Source organism: Cebus imitator, unplaced genomic scaffold, assembly GCF_001604975.1.
Source record: "Cebus imitator isolate Cc_AM_T3 unplaced genomic scaffold, Cebus_imitator-1.0 Scaffold327, whole genome shotgun sequence".
Taxonomy (NCBI): Eukaryota; Metazoa; Chordata; class Mammalia; order Primates; family Cebidae; genus Cebus; species Cebus imitator.
In genome coordinates this window covers 2,210,884-2,216,838 of record NW_016107642.1, presented here as the reverse complement: position 1 = coordinate 2,216,838, position 5,955 = coordinate 2,210,884, and the positions used below count along the sequence as shown (strand labels likewise).

Below are 5,955 nucleotides of genomic sequence, written 5' to 3'. Positions count from 1 at the left end.
AGATATTTTTTCTTACACAGCCTCCAAGATGAAGCAAGTTGTTTTGTTATCACTCCATCAATGTGAGTGGATTACTCTAGTCCACACTTTCATTGAAGTTGCAGCCTTTGATTGTCCAGGATTCATGAAGAAGTTATCAGCCCTTGCCTCTCATCAACACAGATCCTCATTTCTTTCCTTGCACAATTATTAAATCCTATTCCTCTTGGACATTCCTCTCTAATAACAAGTTACCCTAAGAACAAACAAGTCATCCACTTCAGCTAACGGCTCTGTTTTCCAATTTCCTCTTTGATTTTGACCTCTGGGGATTTCTTTTCAAAACTAACTATGTAATTTTAAGTTAATATTAATATGCTGCTACTAGCCTTTTTCAGGAGTTTGATAACATGAAGGTTTTTATTTTATGTAGTCCATAAAATTGCCATAAATAGTATCTTTTATCCATCCTTAAATTGTAAAAGCTTTGACAATTTTTTTAGAATGTATAGAAAATAAAAAGCAATATAATAAATGAAATTCTACTGTAATTTTTATTTTGAAGTTATAAAGTCCTATATTTCATTATGGGTTAGGTACCCAAAGGTTGTTACAAATTTATTTGAACATGAAAATGACTATGCTATGCAAATTTGAGATGCATTTATCAGGCTTATTGCTTTTTTATTTATTAAATTTCACCAGCTAAACTTTGGAAAATTTTCCTTTCATTTTGCATATGAAACTTTGACAGAGCAATCATGAGAGTCATAATATTTTGCAATTATTTTTAGTGTTCACGGTATTATAAGCAAGTTTTCATTTCTGGATTTGTAATGCTTCACAAAAAGGTTGTACCACGGTTTTCTCACGCTTTCAATATTGTTGGTGATTTAAGTTGCTTTCAACTTTTTAAAACCACACACAGAAAAGCAAACTTATGCATATAAACTCCATGTTTGGATCATTTCTTAGAACACTTTCCTAGAAATGATTTTCATATTGATTTATAAGTATGATAATGGGAGCCTCTCTGGCTTTTTGAAAGTAGCAAATTACAAATAGAAAGCAAATCACGTCTTTATCTCTCAAAGCTACTAGGGAGTACTCTTTCTTATTTTTATTTATATATTTATTTTAATCTTATGCTTTTTAACTTTATTTTTTATTTTTTTATTATACAAGACAATCCTGGGCAAAATGAACGAGGCTGGAGGCATTACACAACCTGACTTCAAACTGTAATACAAGGCTACAGTAACCAAAAAAGCATGGTATTGGTACCAAAACTGACATTTAGAACAATGGAACATAACAGAGGCCTCAGAAATAATGGCACACATCTCAACTATCTGATTTTTGACAGACCTGACAAAAACAAGCAATGGGAAAAATAATCCCCTGTTTAGTAAATGGTGTTGGGAAAATTCACTAGCCAAATGCAGAAAGCTGAAACTAGAACCCTTCCTTACACCTTACACAAAAATTAACTCAAGATGGATTCATGATTTAAATGTAAGACTTAAAACCATAAAAACCCTAGAAGAAAACCTAGGCAACACGATTCAGGATATAGGCATGGGCAAGGACTTCAGGACTAAAACACCAAAAGCAATGGCAACAAAAGCCATAATTGACAAATGGGATCTAATTAAACTAAAGAACTTCTGCACAGCAAAGAAACTAGCACTGGAGTGAACAGGCAACCTACAGAATGGGAGAATATTTTTGCAATCTATCCATCTGACAAAAGGTTGATATCAAGAATCTACAAGGAACTTAAACAAATGTACAAGAAAAAACAAACTACTCCATTAAAAAGTGGGTGAAAGATATCAATAGACATTTTTTGAGGACATTTATGTGGCCAACTAACATGACAAAAAGCTCTTTTTTTTATTTTTAAAAGAGAAAAGCCTGTTGAGTCTTCTGTTGTCAAAGAGTACATAAGATAAACTCTTTTATTTTTTTTTAATTAATTAATTAATTTTTTTTAAATCTTTTTTTTTTTTTAAAAAAAAAAGCCTACAGCACTGGGTATTCCCAAGCCTTCTCCCATCCAAGTACTAACCAGGCCCAACCCTGCTTAGCTTCTGAGATCAGACAAGATCGGGCGTGTTTAGGGTGGTATGGCTGTAGACAATCTCTTTTATTTTCAAATCCAACTCTAGTTTATGCTGTCTTGGTAAAAATAAACTACCATTTGCAGAAAGCATTTCCCCTCACCTCTAGAAAAACAGGGCAAAGGCAAATTGAAGTACTTGACGCTGAGAACACAAAAAGAGAGCTTCCTAGGGGAAGGTAACTGTCTGAAAAAGGATTGAGTAGCCACTTCCTAAGGAGAAGAATGGAAGAACAGATCATTTTCAGCCTAGATGTGAATAAGGGAGATTTCCCAGCCCTTTGATTTTTTAAAGTTGATGTGCCACCAGGTGTGAGAGGAATGTTGTAGAAAACAAAATACTTTCATTGAACTATGAGTTTGAAAAAATGTCATTTAAGTCTATTTTAATGGTGTGGTTTTATAAATAACAAAGTGCAGGCACCCAATGATTCCATCATTATTATCAAAACTCAGGGTACAACTTGTTTGATCAGATGGTCACAATAGCCCATAATGTCCATCTCTGCTTCACACAGTACTTTCCAACAGGAACAGAAAGTGACTATAGACTAGAATCAGTTCTCCCAAGGACTCTCCCTCAGTCCAGCTAATTCCTTCATTCTTAGCTAGCGCACCTCAGATTTTGTATTTCCAAGTTCAGAGGTGACACTGGTCTCTCTGGTCTGACAATTATACTTTTGATGAACAAGACTGCCATATTTCTGTCATTTGACAAATATAGAGATGCTAGTTAACTCTTCTCCAGAAATTTAAGCTGTGGTGGGGCCACTAAAAGGGTTAGTTACCCAAATGTGAACTAACTTTTCTTCTGTAATTAACATCTGTTATGGCTTCAGGCATTAGAGTATGTGTGTTCAAACCAATATCAAAATTTTGTAGAAACAATCCATCCTACCTAGAGATTCAGCCTTTTCTATATATCAATGTTCCTGTTAAATGTTCAGATTATTTAATATGTTATAGAATGGATTGGTTATTTATAGAGATTATATGTATGATACTAAATCATCAAATGACAACTGCCTATTCTTATTGTTATGGAAACATTTCAGTTAACTAAATCATTTATTGTTGAGTGAGTACTCTGAACACATTATGTTAGGTATTACAAAAAGATAAACAACATCAAGTCTTCAGAGACACAGAACTCATGCACAATTAGTCTATCAATTATCTGTTACTGCATGACAAGTTGCCCTAACTCTCAGTGGCTTAAAACCATAAGCATTTATGTATTCATAATTTAGTAATAGATCATTTAGACTATACTCAGTTGAGCAATTCTTCTAATTGAAGCTGGCTCCATAAGCATCAGTGGTCAGGTGCAACTTGGTCAAGTGGCTCTGCTTCTGGGGGCTGGCTGGATATCATCTAGAGCTATAAGGACCACCTAACTACGCCTCTCATCTTGTAAGAGTATCCTGGGTCATTTACATTGTACTTCCAACAGCATGCCAGGAGAGGAAAAGGAAAAGCAAAGTCCTCTTGCAGTCTGAATTCAGAAATGACCCACATTCTTTAGACCAAAGCAAGTCTGAAGGTCAGTGCAGATTCAAGTTATGGAGAAAGAGGTTCCACTCATCAGTAAGAGGATCTGTGACGTTACATGGCCAAGAAGGGAAAAAAGAATGATTATAGCCATTTTTATAAACAATCTATTACAGTTAAATTTTAGACTTTGCTGCAAGCCCTGAAGATGTGCTATATCTCCTTGTGGCATATCTCTGAGATATGTAGAAAAACCTTGTTCAGCCTGGTAAATCGGGTAAACAATTATCTTTAGAAATTTACCATGAGAAAGTTGACGAAACAGCTTATATCTTGAGACTAATATAAACAATTAGCTAGACAAACTCGGATTCACTTTTCTGAATAAAATGTGTGACAACATGATTATGGGTAAAAATGAGGATCAGCTGGTTTTCCATCTGCCAAGTAAACATTCCATAAGAATGTATTCAGTTTCAATATTAGCTAGTTGACTACTGCTATTCAAATTCCCATTTGACTAACTCACACAATGAACTCAATTTTTAAAAAATTGTTGATTAATGGTTCTTACTGATATGCTATTAAATTAGCTACATCTTGAATGAAGGGTTTGCTATTGGTTATTCATACAACAAAGGAAGGAAGGAAATTGTCTTCAGTTTCTATAATTTAGGAGTGAAAATCCTGCAAAATGTATGAAACAGAAAAAAATACACATTTCTGAAGAATAAAACAATTCTCATTCAGCTTTCTAAGGGTAAAATTGAATTAGAAGAACATTTCTGGATTTTGCTGTTAATATCTAACAGAAATTACATAAGCTTATTTGGAATATTTTATTTGGAAGGAGATAAGACTATACAGATAAATTGCTTAAATATACTTGCAAATACAGTGTTGCGTAACTTCAAACCACATTATTTTCTTTCTTAGGACAGCTGAAGCAAGCATGAAACTAACAGCTCAGATTGCTAATTGTTAAATAAAATTCTTTGTAATAGATAATATGAAAAATACCCAGGAATATATGTACTTACACAGTGGGCCGAATTAAAACCCTATAGTTTGATTTCCCAGGGGGATAAATAAAACACACTGTTCCATTAAATTTTAGATATTTTGCCCTCGTCTTTTTCTAGACCTTAGAGAGATGATTACTTTTTTAACTATATGAAAGATAGTTTCCTAAAATAGGCTGATATAAATTTTTATGTCCGGTTGAAAGGGCACCACTTACAGAGCGTGCATCTCACAGTGGTGCCAGTTGCATATTGGTGCTGACAGTCTTTGGCTAAGAGCAGTTACAGACGTTGACATCAAACACTGAGCTTACCTACTCTGGAGATGCTATTTTTCTTTACAGAAGCCCCTCGTGTGTCTGTGAAATGCAGGCCTGAGCCTTCTGTTTAGATTGCATTCATTAGTCACTTTCATTTTGTAACTATTAACCCAACAAATTAATATGTAAACATATAAGCTTTAAAAATTACTTGAAAAGCTTATGTTGATGAATTGCTATATAGTCTATGCCTCTTTCCATCTCTTTTCTTCTTGGTCCTTTGGATACTTTGGTAATCCGAAGCCAAGCAGTATGTCTGAGTATATATGCTCACTATCTGAGCACAATCCTTACCAATCCTGAAAATCAAATGATTCTCTAAGATCCTGAGAAATTTAGAAATGTTGAATTGAGTTTTATGTTGAGATTTGGTATTTGCTCCTCTCAACAATATCATCACCCTCAATTTTCAGAAGTTTTAATTTCTTGGCTAAAGAAGTAGTAGCTTGCAGAACTACTTTCTATTCAGCCATCTTTATTATTTCTTTATATGAAAATATTCCTTTGTTATGGGTGATTGGATCAGCAGAATGGGATAACTGGTACAGATAGACTAAACTAAGTAAAAATCAAGTCATTCCAATTACAGGGTGCCAATCAGCCTTAGACTGCCCTTGAGTTAACATGAGTAAAATACTGACCAAGGATATTAAAATGGAATGTGGGCTATCAAATTAAGGCAAGAATCATTTTTCTTTGCATTCTGTGATTGCCTGGCTTGAACGTTTAAAATGAAGAACTCAAGTATTTAATGAAATTACCGAATTCCAAAAAGTTTTTGTAAACCACATACCTTTTAAATCATTCTTATTCTAAAAATTTAGTTGTGTTTTAAAACAACAAAGGAAAATATTTTGATCTCAGAATGTCATAAAATTATACAAACAAAATGCAGAAAGTATATTTAATAAGAAATAGTAATGTTTCGATAATATATTGACTATAATTCTCAAAAAGATGCCCACATTCACAAGAATGACTGTGATAATAATTATGATTTTTAAAAATGCAACAAGATTAA

At 33.6% G+C, this 5,955-nt stretch overlaps 1 pseudogene; it reads right to left on the bottom strand.

The window, feature by feature from the left end:
- Nucleotides 1-2,001: 2,001 nt before the first annotated feature.
- Nucleotides 2,002-2,120, bottom strand: LOC119467749 (annotated as a pseudogene).
- Nucleotides 2,121-5,955: the final 3,835 nt, after the last annotated feature.